Raw genomic sequence first — 16,893 nt, 5'->3', positions numbered from 1 at the left:
AAGGCAGGGAAACATAGAGAATTCTTATTTAAAGACAACATTTGTATTGGATTGCATGTAAGCAGGCATCACTCAGAATTCCTAATATGATTTTGAATTCAGTTTTGCAGTGCTTTAGTGCTTTACTACTTTCAGAGAGTCCTTTATTGACCTTGCTGAAGCAGAGAAGCGACATAATCACAATTGTGACCAGTTTTTCTACTGTTTCTGGTTAATAATGATGATTATTTTGTATTTTGATTAGTATTTTTCATAGCATTCTTCCTCGGCTTTTAAGTTATTTGGTGAGCAAGAACCACTGAGAACAAGTCTGAATCAATCAAGAACACATGGTACTGCTGTCCTGTGTACAACTGCTTAGCCCGAATATAGCTTTTCAGTGTTGAAGAAGACGTTTCCAATTTTGATTGCTGGTTTCAGAGGATGTGCTACAAGATCACAGATTCATTTGAAAAGATTTGGAGATGCATTGGCTGGGACTCAAACCTGGCTCAATCGCATGAAGGCACCTATACTCAGCAACGAGAGGAAAGGAGAAGGGGCCAGAGGTAGTGTGGCTGAATGGCCTAATATGCTGGATTTTAGGCTCCACTTTCTCAGGCGTGTGGGTTTAAATCCCACTACTGCCTAATGTTTTAAGACCTTACTTCCTGTGATTTGTAATATGGTCAGTAGAAGTACTTTATGTAAGTATCTCTTATGTCAGCGCTACAAGTCACTTACTGCTCCACAGGTCCGGGGTTCAATCCCTGGCATCTTCAGGTGTTTTATATTACTGTACTCACATCGCAATCTTCTGTTGAGTGAGAACTCTTTGCTCGTGTTCATAGAGAGCCAGGTTTACCTTTTGAATCTCACCCGGGATTTCCTGAGAGATCATTCAGCGAGCGAGTCCTCCCTCTGGACTCTGCACTGAGCTGAAAGCTGCACGAATTCCTCACTGCGTGTCCTGTACTGTTACAGGTGGTCCAGAGTTAATGTGCAGCACAGTGACATGAACACCTTGAACTTTTTCTGTCTGTGAAGGAAAATGCAAAAGAGCATGTAAAGTATTGATCATATAAAATATCCATGGTACAACTCGAGAAAAAACTGAAGAAAAAATTCAAGAAACACAACCGTCCGCAGATGGGTTCGGATCCTGAACGCTTAAGTCAAAAGAACAAAAGCGAAGTAAACTCTCTTCATTGTCTTATAGTTTATGAAATAAAACAATTTCTTACTTTCTTAATAATTTCTTACTGTTGATAGACGATTTATTGAATTTTAACAGAATCACAATTACAAACATTTTGGGTTAAACTGTTATTCACATACTCTTAACAAAGAGAAACGTTAGTGTCTTCCGGTGTGTGAGCCCATTTCTCAAAAAATTAAAAAATAAGTTATATAAATTGAATTGTTCTACTTTTTAGGCTTGCATAGTCTTATTCATATTTCAGTTAAACCTTTTCTTTTGTAGTAATTTCATTTGATATTAAAATGAGTCCTGATTTACAATTTTTGGACATGGTTCATCTTAAATAATTTTGTAATAAGTTTCAGTCTAGGAAAATCGAGCCCAGAAGCTAACAAAACTGGTAATGTTCACATAATGTGTAATGCAAAAGCAGCAGTTGGGGTGGGAAACAAAAGGCATTTCTTGGTATGAATTGTAAAACTTCATAGATGGTGTTCTAGGACTTCTCGCTTCAGATAAAGCTGTCAATACATCATAAATTTCTACTCAATCAATATCAGCAGTGTTATCACTACCGAACGCTAAATATAGATTCTGGCAATAATTCATGAGTTGTTCGTTAGAAAATTGTTTATGTTTTTTTTTTACATATTTTCAATACCAGACAAAAAGTCGGAAGTTTCAATTTCATGCAACTGATGAAATCTCTCTTCGATGGAAGTTATAAGTACAGTACATCCAAAATATTGCGGAATCAATCAAATGTACATGTTTCTTGTGGATCCAGAAGATCATTTTGAGACTCAAAACATGCCTGTCTTTTCTTTTTTCGAGGACGAAGGAGTAGCAGCAGGAGTAGCAGTAATGGCAAGAACGTGTTTAGAGTTCAGCACTTCTCATTTCTAATGCAGAGCCATCGACTCGGAAGCACCACCCGCGATAACAGAAATTGCAGAATTGGTCTGTTCATGCTGCCTACACGCTTTGAATTGCTGGCATTTTTTGCAAGTTCCTTTTTGAGGGTTCATGAAATTCCTCATATTTGAGCCAACACTAAAATATTTCATTCGGGGTCGCCTAATTCATAGTGCAAACCGAATCTACAGGGGAATGCTGTGGCACATGAAGCCGTTTGTTATTCTGTTGTGAGGTGTTGTGAGGAGCGGAATGCAAATCGAGTTGGTGAATAGAAAATGAAACAGGAGTCACTTCTTGAGCTACCAAAAATTCCAAAAAGTATGAAAACCTGTGCATTTTAACAGTGCAGAATACTCACAAATTGCACTGAGTTGCTTGCTTTCTTCTGCTGCTTTTATATTTCAGTCATTCACTGTCAGCTACTGTAGCACTGAAACAATTCAAGAGAGGTAAAAACAGAAGCTGTTAGGAGTGGGATTTGAACCCACGCCTCCATTTAGAGACCAGAACACCCAAGCCAGCTGGAACGACACATGTCTTTGAGTCTGGCAGCTTAGACCACTCGGCCACCCTCATGAGCAAGAGCAAGTGCTGTGCTGAATGCACCAGTAGTTGACTAAACTGAGTTTCTTCCCTGAAATTATTAATCAGATGTAGGCTGTCAAATTTTGACCCATCTGTAACCTAGAATACTAGTGAATATTTTCTACACCACAGAGAGAATATACAGTAATATGATACCAGCAGCAAGGACTCGCTCGTGTGTACAGAACTCATCCATTGTGCTCAGCCTCTTGATGTGGAACTGGGAGTCCAACGGTTCTGTACACCTTCCCACACAGCTCAGTTCGTCTCTGATCTCCATCAGGAGACCCAATACCCACTTCTGAAACTCTGAAGTCATTCACATTTTGTATCAGCATTTGAAAGGAATTGGATCAGGATTTTCTTACACTATTGTTATATTAGCATTACAGTAGTGTTGCTAATGTGCTACATGCAATTTATAATCTTACAAATTTTAAGTTCCCACATTTGTAGTTGATTTTACGTGATCTTCACCTTCAAACTATTTTATGTGCCATTTATTGCTTATTAAAATACTATTTTTAATCAAAATAATATTAAGTAAGACCTGTAAGTAGTATAAAGCGACTTCTTTCGTCAAACTTTTTGACAGGTACCATGCCCCCTTTTTCAGCCAATGGGAGGCCGTGGAGGGAGGATGTCCCGCCTTCCCCCACCGAGCAGTCTTGAGCCTCAAGGTCCAAATACCCGCCACCGCATTCCCCTCGATTTATAAATCAGTGTTTGAAAGCACGTATTAGCGACGAGGGTTGGAAGGCGATCATGTCTGCAGCGGGGTTGAGCGCGCTCTATTATAACCCTAAGGAAGCGGGGAGTTACGGCAGCGTGGGGAGTCTGTTGAGGGCCGTGACGGGTGTCAGACTAGTTGTCCGGCACGTGTGAGCTTTAAGAGAAACAGGACGCTGGTACCTGAAATGGACCGGCAGTGGCAGGCTGACTTGGTGAACATGAGAGACTACAGTGAGTTCAACGATGGTTTCTGTTACATCTCATCACGTATAGACATGTTGTCTAAATATGCCTGGGCCGTGCCACTGAAAAGTCTGGAGGGGGTGTGACAAGCGCTTTCAGAAATATATTTCAAGAGGGTCGTACTCCTAAAAAGCTACAAGCTGACAAGGGAAACGAATTTCTTAACAGGACCTTCCAAAATTTTCTGAAATGTGACAATATTGAACACTTCATTATGGCCAGTGATGTGAAGGTTAGAGTGATAGAGAGGTTTAACAGAAATATTAAAACTTGGATTTTTCCACAGCACGTTTCATTTCATGCATGAGCTGATCGATGTTGCAGTAGTACCCTCTAGGTAAGGTATGTGTCCATATAGTCTCATCGCTGATGAACAGAAAATCTTCATCTTGATCAAACATGTTTAGCGTATGCGGATAGTGCAGCTCGACCAGACCCACTTCCCAGCTCCTGCCCAGGTCAATCGCCTTTGCCAGATGGTCTGTGAAGCACGTGCTGGTGTTCTTTGGAAACATCTTTGAGGATGAATTACTGGCCAGCGTAACATAGAAGACATTGGGGTTCATTTTTCAGCACCTCTATATTTCTTTGACCTCAGAAGCCTTTACCCAACTATTGAATTTATCGCTCTATCTGCACCACTTTACCAAAATCTGTTTGTTTTTTTTCACGCCCCCTGGCTGCTTTAATCTTTTGGATGTGATAGACGCTCTCAGAATTGGGGTTTATCTTCTGTAGCTCTTCTGCGTAGAAGGAGCCCTTAATGTCATCGCCTGTGTAGTCCTGCAGTTTGTAATAGGGTCTTAGAGCCGGGGTCCGCTCTTTGACAATGAAAATTTCATCTGTGAAGGTCTGTTCATACCTTCTCAAACATTCCCTTTTATTTTGGACACCCGCACACGATCACCCACGTTAAATGAAAACTTTGACGGTTTTCACTTAAAGTGTTCGCCATAGACGGTTCTCCACATTTCAAGGGAGTTATTGGTCGTAACAGAAGCCGGGGTTCGTTTAATAGTCATGTGGTAACTATGATTATAAAAGTAAATAAGATCAGACAGATCGATATATCGAAAGGTGTTTTTGTGTGTCAGGTACCTCCACATTTTTGTTTTAATAGTTCGGTTAAACCTCTCTATAACACTACTGCTCGGTGGGGGAAGGCGGGACATCCGCCCTATAACAACACCATTGGTTGAAAAGGGGGCAGGACATGGGTTTTAAAGTTTTGACAGACGCTGCACACCACAGTGGGGCAGACTTGAGTTTTTCAAATAGCTCTCGGTTACCAGCGTTGGCTAGCAAGGTGCCCGGTACGTTGATTTCGGCCATTGCCCCCGTGAACACATCCCAACCTTTTAGCTTCTTACCAGCCGCAACCGATTGCTGTTGTGTGAGAGCCCTGACAAGATCAATCATGTGAGAGCCCTCAACGGGTGCCCCCTCAACGGGTGCCCCCTTGTACACAAATTTTCCTTTTTAATTCCAGGCTATTAACAGTTTATTGCGTGCCATAGTCCTTAACAATATCTCGGCATTTCTCTGGAACCACTGAGACGCGCTGTCTAAAATATACCCAAAGTCAGCGTCGGTCGATGACGACTGTTGTGGTGATGCGTGTGATAGATCGGCGGGTGCATTTTCGGGTAGTACAACAGTTAAAATCCCCTTTTCAGAAAACTCCTGGCGTACTAATGTCAAATACCGTTGTAACACCCGATTATATAATCTCACTTTTTCATATTCAGGCAGATGCGAGTTCTGAAAAAAGTCTCTCATTTAGTCATCCAACCTGCGGGGTTGTTATTTTTCTCACATCGCTTTCGTTGCCGGACCGCTCTCGGAGTCGATCGAGTTGTTTCTGAGGTACAAGGTACATTTTTTTCAGCGTGCTCCATTATCGGTGTTGTAGAAGCCCCATAATCAATGGTACCGCAATACTCAACAGTGTCCCAATAAAACTGCCGGACTGGTTCACCAAGAGTCTTTCTTTTAGGAGAAAGACCCTTTTGACTCAGTCTTTAAAAGCTAATGCTTTCTCTTCAGGGTCCCAAACTGCTAAGCAGATAACGGTATGTTCCCTTTCAAGGTGTTCAAGGTGAGCACAAAAGCTTTAATATTTAAAACACCATAAAAATGCTCTTCATGCAGTAGAACAAAAAGTATTTTAGAAATTTGGTGGTGTGGGCCCCGTTGTAAAATATTTCCAATCACCGTGGTCGTGGTACAAAATTTTAATGACCACCTTTAAATGTTTTTCAAAAGCGGTAATGTCTGACAAACTAATTTTCAGATTCTCTGGAAAACCCAACTCTTTGTGCATTAGTTTAGCGCCCTGTAACATTTCCCCATCGGTACAACCCTCATTCAACAAACCATACACACACCCGGCGAAACACAGATTACCGCCCGTGTAATGTAAGTCGATAAGGTGCGCTTTTTTCTGAGCAATTACCCGGCTGTACAGAACGGATTTAAATCTTCGGCGGGCACCCCCCTGCATATTCCTAACCATCGTCACCACTAAGCGGTGGCTGTCATCGGTGAGAACCTCTGTGTGGCTCTGTAAGAGGTCCGAGATGTGGCTTAAAAAATCGGCAGCATTTAATTCTCCGGGGTGTCTCCTGCGTGAGAACAAGGGTTTGTTAAAACCACCCGCAGTCAAACGCAGCTGTACAAAATCATTCGCCCCGATGTTTGGAGAAAGTTAATCCAATATTCTCTGGACTGCACCATGCACAGCATCTATAGCCTGTACATACGAGGTTATTCTGTCGAGATTAACAAAACGAAATTCTTCATGGTGCTCTGTTGCTCTAAAATTATTATAAGACCTGTCATAACTACGTATACGCTCCAGGAAAACTAAGGGGTCTCTATTCACCCCTGCACCGCCACCAACCTGATTCAGATCGTTCAGTACAACCGGTTCTCGGTTACCGACATCCTGTTCTGCTACAACAGCCTCGGGCCTTAAGTTATTTTCTACCACGGCATTCTCATTGCGTGGTTCGGGCGGCCCTTGGGAAATCTGATGCCTCTCTCTGAATCTTTGACGACGCAACAAACATGCTTTTGCCAGTTTAATTCTTTTTTTTATGTACAAACGCTTGCTGTTGGCAAGCGCTCGGTCTTTTAAACACTTTTTAGACCGCATGTTTAGTCATTTATCACCGGGGATTTGCACCAATTAAGCATGAAATATCATCATCATGGTCTGAAATCCTGAGCTTAGAGCGGTATCTTCTGTAGAAATTATATCTAAGAGGTTAGCGGTGAAAACCTGGATCTGTTTTGGAAACAAGGTCTGTACACCGGCTAAAACCGCTCTTAGACGCTCTAAAGCTCGTTTTTTGTCCACCCCATTAGTGATCGCCGTTGATAGTGACTGTGTAATACCGCGCACTGAATCTAGCACATCACCCAACACCAAGTCTTTAGGCACATTATGATTTCTCTCCGCAGGCTTGACACTGGCTTTGGTCAGCGTCTTAACAGCCGTCTCCGATGCAGTCACCACCTTTCGCCGCTCGTCGATACAGCGGCTGTGTGAAAAAATAAAAGACTTTTTATTACCACGCCAATGCTCCACATCTCAAAATCAGAAAACTACACGGTGATAAAAATAAAAGACTTTTCGACACAACAATCAATGAAATCTAAACTGTCAATATCAGAAAACTACGATAACTATGATAAAAACGCCACACATGTGGCGCATCCTTACACACAGGGCTGCGGGTGAATGGAACAAGTTACCCGGACATGTTGTTACACCGGTTTCCTTTACGGCTGTGGTGGCGCTACTGGGTCTAGCGGCGTGGTTAACGGCCTATAGACCCGCGCACAGACCAGTCGCTTTTAACTTTAAAAGGTAAGCAGTTTTAAAATAAGGTTTTTAACACTCCCAAACAGAAAACTACGCGAAGTAGGATCTTTCAGCGAATTAACATCCTAACAAAAGAAGTAACGTTTGCCGTAAGTGGATCATAACACATCTTGACCACGCTTAAATTATTGTAACGCTTACGGCCGACAAGCACTGTGTGTAAGAGCCGGCGTACCAGAGCGGGTGACGTCACCGCCCTTCCCTGTGATAGCAGGACCACAGCTACTGGGCTGTGGAGAGATCTCTCTTTAGCTCACGGGGCTAGGTCGCTGCAGAGAGACGCGGAAGTCCCGGGTTCGAGCCTCCAGTCGGGATGGGGCCGACCAGATGCGGCAAGGGCGCCCGCTTGAGCCCCCGTTGCGTTACATTATATTAACCTTTGCTTTCTTGATTTCAGACGTTTTGAGCTCGTTGACCCAGTTAACGTGTTGGCGCGTCGCAGTTTATTTTTTGAAGGTCCGGGGTCTGCACGGAGTGGGAAAATACCATTAGTGAAAGAACTCAACACCGCAAATTACCAAAAAACGGTGGGAGTTTTTATTATAGACACGTTTAAATGGCTATGCTAAAAGAATGTTTTATAGAATACCGACGTCTTCTCTCAGGCGATCTGATAATATGCCCCGCACCCTCTGGTATGGCGTGAACATCTGCATGTGTCTCCACAAGGTTTTGCGGTGGGATTGTAAACCCCAAACGAGGTTTTTTAAATGTGTAGCTACTTGTCCCTTCGCCCGCGTCTGTGGAATAGACACATACGAGTTTTGGTGTGGAGTATATACCCCGGTGTCTTTAAGACTCACATGGGCGTAAAACGTTATTCAAAACATTGTCGTAATTACTCACCAGTGTTGTGCTGCGCCGTAACTGGTCTTTTTACAGCAGTGGTTTTCGGGGCTAATGGAAATGAATGGATACACACAGTCACGACCACATTACGGCACCAATCCCCGGTAATTCCATTATAATCATTCAATATTGCCTAGTATACAAATATTATACAACGTTTTGTAACTATAGCTAACACGAGACATGCACCGTGACGTTGTAATTGTCTCACAATAAGCCAGATATACATACCGCTGAAATTCGTGGAATCCTCGTCTTCATCTATCAAGTCGAACAGTGTTAAGTCTGTAAATCGACTATCTTCAGACTGTTGTAATTGATCGGCGTGATCCATTCTGACGAGTTAGGCGATAACGTGAGACTGTAGGAATTGGAATGCAGCTAAAACTTCGCCTGTTAAACCTCTGGTACTTATACCCAAACCGATAAACATTCTCTTCTAAGAAACACACATGGCCCCCCATAAAACCATTAATCTTAGGTATCGTTGGGGGTGCACGTACTGGTCTGTAGAAATTATTTTAAGAAACATTTTAGAAAACGTTTTAGACTGTTATAATGTTAAAATCTATATTATTAAAAATCTATATTATTTTAAGGCATACAACGGTGTCTAAAATTATCGTTATTATCGTTGGGGGTGCACGTACTGGTCTGTAGAAATTATTTTAAGAAACATTTTAGAAAACGTTTTAGACTGCTATAATGTTAAAATCTATATTATTTTAAGGCATACAACGGTGTCTAAAATTTCATAGCTGTTAAAACGTGGCGAAAATGTACCGCGGTGTCTTTGTTTGATTCACCAACAGACCGCTAAGAATATTATCAAGCAAAATGTTTTTAATTATGTATCTGTTCTTTATAGGGACGTGTTCACAAACCAAGCTTGACGTTTTGAGGTTTTATTTTTTCGCGCTGCGCTGTTATGAACATTTTTGCGTGAAATACATGTGGTGCTTGTAAATTAGAAAACTTTACATGAATTTAAAATGTTTGTAAACTTTCCCTGGTGTCAATTTTAGCACCCCCCACTCTGCATTCCAGAGTCTGTAACTAACCCCCCCACATCCCGTCTCCAATATCATCACAAATCATCTCTACAGGGAAACAATTTTAAAACTTTAAGAACAATCCGTTAAAGTCTGAAGAACAACACCCCACCATTTGTTGTCTGTTAACACCTTAAAGACTTTTATGCTGGCGCTGTGTGGAAATTTATCCCAAACTTTCGAAAAAGCTGTGGCGAATGTGTTATTAAAAATAAACTGTGTCTTATTACGTTATATTAAAAACTTTGAAACCAACCCCGCGTGTTTAAAATTTATTTTCGGGTGAAACACATCATTTGTGTTTGCGTTGTGTGTTAATACTTTAAAACTTATAAACTGATAAGCGAATACTTTTCGCTCTCGATAAATCAGGGGGGTCATCACAACCAATTGAAAAATGTCTTGTGTTATGTAGGCGTGTTATACCATTGGCGCATATTCTTAAATGCTCCAACCTGACAGGGCCGCAGTGCGTGCTTGGAGCTGTCAGACACCGCGGAGCTGCTGAGATGGCTTCTTTGTGTGGAGAAACAACGGGGTCCGCTACTCTACAAAGTGAAGAGGTATGCGGCTATAATATTTTTTTCTGCTCGTGGAATTGTTGTATCGGTGCTTAGCGTATGTCATTTTAATACTTGGTCTTCTTTTTAGCAAAACCCGACTCCACCCTGTGCGCCCTGTGACATCGGCGGGGGTGTGAGTTCAGCTGGGGTACCAGATGTTGAAGAACTGCCGGGGGCTAGCGATGATACCACGCTACAAATGGTAAATATTAACGAAAAACCTTAGCTCAAAAGTGCGTTAAATGCTCGATATTTTAGGTGCAAAGCATGTCTATTTTGTTAAGCCTTCCTTTTCTTTTTCCTTTAATAGAATAAAGAGGATGTGGACGGGTCAATCTTCAGCCTACCGACACATGTGAATGTCTCGTGTCTATGCTTGTGTGTTCGCCCAAATGTTAATAAAGCTGATGCCCCTGTCCCTAATGAGCCCGATGTTATGCCCCAGATTGTGAAAGCAGTAGTTTATTGCATCTTCAAACACTGTTTAAAGGGGGTCCTGGTTGATGACTGCCCGGCCTGTTTGATTGACCACCCCGGGCAGCGGGGTCACACATGGCTGTCTGGCTGCTACGCAGATGGGTGTGAAGACGTGACGTTTGCCGCTTTAGAAATTTATAAGTCTCTCAGTTTAGCCCGAATTTTATTGGCTGTTCTGTACACCGCCCGGTGTCTGGGTTCGTACACCATTACAAATGACACTGAGCGGTGCATAAAACAGTTGCTAAAAAATATAATTGAGGTCCGCTCCCCATACGAGCATGTACACGCCACCCTTGAACAGCTGGATGAAAAATTAGTAGACGTGACTTTTGATGCGTTGCAAAAGAAACACTATTCTTATTTTTACAGACGCAAAAAAAAAAGATCTATGTAAAATGTGAATACAGATTTCACTCTGTTTTACAGACCCGAAGTTTTACAGTGCCATCGACCGAAGAATAAAGAATTTCGAATGTATACGTCTGAATTCTTACTAAGAGTGCTTTACACACTTCTCTCTACAAAACTTGATATGCAAAACAAAGAGTCGAATGCTAATGTCCTTAAATTTGTTAAAGAGATAGATGTGTATGTCGAGAACTTGAGTGAAATTATTACAGATCTGATGTTTTCAGATCAGAAAAGGAAGCCTGGGGGGTTCTACAGTGTGTATTCCAAAATACAGCGTGTTTTGCACAGAACCTGTGGTAACACCATCCCGCTGATTACGCAGGCAATTTTTTTTGCTCTGCAAGATTGGATCGCCCAGTGTGGTTCGCATGGCTTTAGACATGGGGAGCGGAAGGGGGTTATGAATGCTTTTTCAGATGCCGCAAAGTTTCTCAGCAATGTGGGGGTGGTGGTTACGCGTACCAAACTAATTTTCCGCACCAACATTTAATTGTTGAATGCAACAGGAGCCGGTTACGCATGTGTGCTGTGTTGTTTCACTGATTGAAAACCCCCTGTTGAAATAAAGCGGATCACATTTCACATACTTGCAAACTGGAGTCTGTAACTTGTGTAAAAAGTGCTGCTGCGTTGTTACGCCACCGTAACTGCCCGATTTCCTAGGGTTATAATAGAGCGCACTCAACCCCGCGGCAGACATGGTCCCCTTCCAAACCAATACACACTTGCACACACCTAAAGCGAGGGATGCGCCGTCTTGGGGCTTTGGGACCCTGAGGCGCTGGACCGACCGGCCGGGGGAAGGCGGGGGTGCCGACCCACACCATTGGCTCCTGAGGGGGCGGGACATGCACAAATAACAACACGCTATTGGATGGCAAGGGGGCGGGACAACCAAACACCGCAGACGACCATTGGCTGGAAATGGGGGGCGTGGTACCTGTCAAAAGTTTGACGAAAGGTGTCGCTTTATACTACTATCCTGTGCTCTGACCCCAGGCTCTCTCCTTATCTGTGTGTCTCATGGAGCTGGGGTACGCAAAAAGATCATTCCTAATGCAATAAATTGTAAAGGGTTAATAAAGTGATGTTATTATTATTATTCCTTACAGCAGAGCAAACAAATTGTTACAAAAAACACCAGCTAATGTCCACCAGCGGAATTAACATTAATATACTGTAAAGTGCTGTTACTTGGGAGTGTTAATCTACAGATAAATTAAACAAATGGCATTTATAGCTCTAAAGAGGTTGACATAGACGTCTGTAACAGATCTTTTCAGTTCATTGCTGTTCCTCTGACTTGGTGAGCCTTTGGAATTTTAAAAGCGTTTTGCTTGCCTCTCATGTGGTCTGTGTACCAGTCCATTAAGAGCCGCACTATCACTGTGTCGTGTGTGGTCCTACAGAACTACACAGCTATCTACTGGAGTCGTCTTCTATCCATTGCAGTTGAGAACAGATTTAATACGGAGCTGCGCAGAAATTTCTGCGGCAAATATCGATGCAGAACTAGCCCGTGCACAACAACGAAGAGAAAAAGAAATACCACAGGGTCGCCTATAAGAGGGAAAAATAGAAATCAATTGTTCAAACAATTACAACACTCGTCCTCTTACAGTGGTCTCATGTTATTTTTCTTGCCATAAGAACAGTGTGATTGTTCAACTGTATTGTTCCCCAAATGGTTGAATAATAATAATAATGATAATAATAGTGGTGGTAGCTGATCGTTCTTGTCCGTGGCCGAGTGACCTGTGTGAATACAGTATGTTGATTTATTCTCCTCAAGGCATCGCTTCAGCAATTCAAAGAGCGTGGGTTTTAACCCATTCAGTGCTTATTTCAACTAACGCCATGTTCCTTTTTCTAGGTCTTCAAATAGTTTACAATATAGAGGTATCTTTAGTAATAAGAAAAAAGCTGCACCTCGGAGATCCATCTCACAAAAGCAGACTTCTTAAAGTGCACTTATGAGCTGTAGAACCTGAAGGAGTTCTCTCTCCTGGATATTAAACATGCAGATAATGAAATCAGTGATTTATGATTTCTGCAACCTTCCAATAAATACATCTAAGACATGTAACAAACACATTGTGCAGCTCCAGTGGCACAGTTGATCAGTGCATTGTACTTATATACAGTGCCTTGCGAAAGTATTCGGCCCCCTTGAACTTTTCAACCTTTTGCCACATTTCAGGCTTCAAACATAAAGATATAAATTTTTTATTTTATGTGAAGAATCACCAACAAGTGGGACACAATTGTGAAGTGGAACAAAATCTATTGGATTTTTGAAACTTTTTTAACTAATAAAAAAATGAAAAGTGGGGCGTGCAAAATTATTCGGCCCCTTTACTTTCAGTGCAGCAAACTCACTCCAGAAGTTCAGCGAGGATCTCTGAATGATCCAATGTTGTCCTAAATGACTGATGGTGATAAATAGAATCCACCTGTGTGTAATCAAGTCTCTGTATAAATGCACCTGCTCTGTGATAGTCTCAAGGTTCTGTTGAAAGCGCAGAGAGCATCATGAAGACCAAGGAACACACCAGGCAGGTCCGTAATACTGTTGTGGAGAAGTTTAAAGCCGGATTTGGATACAAAAAGATTTCCCAAGCTTCAAACATCCCAAGGAGCACTGTGCAAGCGATCATCTTGAAATGGAAGGAGTATCAGACCACTGCAAATCTACCAAGACCTGGCCGTCCCTCTAAACTTTCAGCTCAGACAAGGAGAAGACTGATCAGAGATGCAGCCAAGAGGCCCATGATCACTCTGGATGAACTGCAGAGAACTACAGCTGAGGTGGGAGAGTCTGTCCATAGGACAACAATCAGTCTTACACTGCACAAATCTGGCCTTTATGGAAGAGTGGCAAGAAGAAAGCCATTTCTCAAAGATATCCATAAAAAGTCTCGTCTAAAGTTTGCCACAAGCCACCTGGGAGACACCCCAAACATGTGGAAGAAGGTGCTCTGGTCAGATGAAACCAAAATCGAACTTTTTGGCCACAATGCAAAACGATATGTTTGGCGTAAAAGCAACACAGCTCATCACCCTCAACACACCATCCCCACTGTCAAACATGGTGGTGGCAGCATCATGGTTTGGGCCTGCTTTTCTTCAGCAGGGACAGGGAAGATGGTTAAAATTGAGGGGAAGATGGATGCAGCCAAATACAGGACCATTCTGGATGAAAACCTGTTGGAGTCTGCAAAAGACCTGAAACTGGGACGGAGATTTATCTTCCAACAAGACAATGATCCCAAACATACAGCAAAATCTACAAAGGAATGGTTCACAAATAAACGTATCCAGGTGTTTGAATGGCCAAGTCAAAGTCCAGACCTGAATCCAATCGAGAATCTGTGGAAAGAGCTGAAAACTGCTGTTCACAAACGCTCTCCATCCAACCTCACTGAGCTCGAGCTGTTTTTCAAGGAAGAATGGGCAAGAATTTCAGTCTCTCGATGTGCAAAACTGATAGAGACATACCCCAAGCGACTTGCAGCTGTAATCGCAGCAAAAGGTGGCTCTACAAAGTATTAACGCAAGGGGGCCGAATAATTTTGCACGCACCACTTTTCATTTTTTTATTAGTTAAAAAAGTTTCAAAAATCCAATAGATTTCGTTCCACTTCACAATTGTGTCCCACTTGTTGGTGATTCTTCACATAAAATAAAAAATTTATATCTTTATGTTTGAAGCCTGAAATGTGGCAAAAGGTTGAAAAGTTCAAGGGGGCCGAATACTTTCGCAAGGCACTGTAGCAGTACATAGTGAAGTCATGCTGAGGTTGTGAGTTCAAGCCTGTGGCAGTTTTGCCTGTGATTTCAGCTGCAGAAACTTTCTGTTGGATTTAGGTTGGTTCTTCTGTTACTTTTTCCGCTCGATGGAGCTTTATTAATGCAGGCACACCTGCTTCCTCGGCATTTTATTTTATTGCTGCTCACAAACCAACATACTCCAGACACCTCTGATACTGTCACTGCTTGTGGGCCACGTGTTCCTGTTGTCAGCCTGCTAAACCATGCTCATGCGCGTCTAGAAACATTACTGCTCTAGTACAAGAGCAAAAGACTAAACGAAATCGCACCAACTTTGAAAAAATCACGTTTGACAAACCATAGGATGACAAGAATGGGATTCTTTGGTTGTTTGAGTACATAAATCAAAGACACTGCATTCAGCATATTCACATCAGGCACTCGGACAGAGATAAACCCAGAGAAAATCTTCTCACATTTTAATCTGTAACTGCAGGATTCAACAAATTGTTAATTATCTCAACTTCACTTACAATTTTTAAACAATTTACAAAGCCCACAGTGGATGACATTTGGTTCTGGCACACATCAGTTGCTTGGAATATCATTGTAATATTTAATTTGCTTTCCCGTCACACCACTTTTATTAATAATGAAGTTTATCAATACACGTTTGTTTAAAACATGTCATTTATTATTGATACAGTTTCATTCTGTCTTTATTAGGAGCTGTATCACAGCTAATGCATGTAAAGCCTTAAGTATGTGATAGTGAGAGTTCAGTAATCCCAGGGAGTGAAGAGAACTGAAATTTAGTAAATACATATTTTAATAGAGTGTAAATCTTCAAAGTGTTCTGTCACTTCAAAAGCAAATTACAGGAGCAGGGATTGAACCCCCATAGACATTTGCTTATTGGGCTTAAGTCCAACACCTTAACCACTCAGCCATCCAGAAAAACAGTTCCAGCTCTCTGTTACACAGTTCATTGAATATATTTGTTCATTGAATATATTAATTTAATATATTTGTTATATTTTTGAATGGAATGGGACTGTACACTGGTGGTTCCCAGGGGAAAACAGGGTTATTGAGCCATTGGGTATTCTGAGAATAAATTGGGTGGGTGAATGTAACCGTGTGGTAAAGTAAAACAGTCTTCTTAGATGAAGCGCTACAGATGCAGCCCCTGAAAGTGTATAAGACTTACATTTATAGTACTGCTGACACAAATGGAGCCTCTACATCAGACCAAAATAGCGATGTGTTCGCTTAGTTGTGCGTAGGATCTCCTCATGAATCTGCCTTATTCATCAGTGGAAATAGAAGCCGTCACTGTAAACTCGGACGTGATGTTCCGCAGCTGTACAGTGTGCCTTTCCTCTTGTTATATTCAAGAGTACTCACTGTGTGAGCTCCTCACTGCGTTTCCTTTTCTTTTCCTGTGATTATCTACGTGGAGTGTGGTGACAAAATATTCTTGAACATTTTCGGTTTGTGAAAGGAAACACTAAAGAAAATACAAGTGATTAACTTTTAAAATATCGACAGTACAGCTAGAAGAGTGGAAGATAAAATACGATTTATAATTAAATTCACAATACACTTAAGGAAAACACAAACGCCCACACAGGGACTTGAACCCTGGACCCTCAGATTAAAAGTCTGATGCTCTACTGACTGAGCTTTCCAGGCTCGAGATGGTGAATGACACTGTCGGGATCCTCGCAAGTCACATGTCTTCTTGTGCCGAAGCGCAGTCATACAGTACCTGACCCGTCTGGAATGTCTACTGACAGACTTTATCCAGAAGCGACGGCACCACTCCCAGTAGAATGAGTGAGAAATACAGCATGACATGGGGAGGTAAGGGGCTCCCACAAATCATCTTTCCTCACATTACTGATTTTTTCAATAGCATTTTGACCTTTTTTCACATTCAGATTTTTTCGCATTTAATAAGATCTTTTAATCAACAACATTAAGAACGAAAACAAATGTAACATTTTTTGGAACAAAAATTAAAAAAAACTTTCAATGCCTTTCAGGTACTATAAGTGTGCACACTTTTTTGTTAAAAATTAAAAAACATTTTGTTAAAATTCAATAGTCTATCAGCAGCAAGAAATTATTTTGAAAGTAAGATTTTTTTATATCATAAACTGTAAAACACGAAGAGAGTTTACAGGTCGTATCCTTCGCTTTGTCTTTTAAATTAAG

At 41.6% G+C, this 16,893-nt stretch overlaps 1 long non-coding RNA gene and 1 other non-coding gene across 2 annotated transcripts; one reads left to right on the top strand and one right to left on the bottom strand.

The window, feature by feature from the left end:
- The first annotated feature begins 8,448 nt into the window (after positions 1–8,448).
- On the top strand, positions 8,449–11,491 carry LOC138243042 (uncharacterized). Its single transcript, XR_011191902.1, has 4 exons — positions 8,449–8,500; positions 9,911–10,011; positions 10,100–10,213; positions 10,322–11,491. It is a non-coding gene; the product is annotated as an uncharacterized lncRNA (long non-coding RNA).
- Positions 11,492–16,295: 4,804 nt separating this feature from the next.
- trnak-uuu (transfer RNA lysine (anticodon UUU)) lies at positions 16,296–16,368 on the bottom strand. Its single transcript has one exon. It is a non-coding gene; the product is annotated as a tRNA-Lys (tRNA).
- Between the last annotated feature and the right edge of the window lie 525 nt (positions 16,369–16,893).

The sequence above is a fragment of the Lepisosteus oculatus genome, chromosome 14 (genome assembly GCF_040954835.1).
Source record: "Lepisosteus oculatus isolate fLepOcu1 chromosome 14, fLepOcu1.hap2, whole genome shotgun sequence".
Classification (NCBI taxonomy): domain Eukaryota; kingdom Metazoa; phylum Chordata; class Actinopteri; order Semionotiformes; family Lepisosteidae; genus Lepisosteus; species Lepisosteus oculatus.
This window is presented reverse-complemented; position numbering and strand designations above follow the sequence as displayed.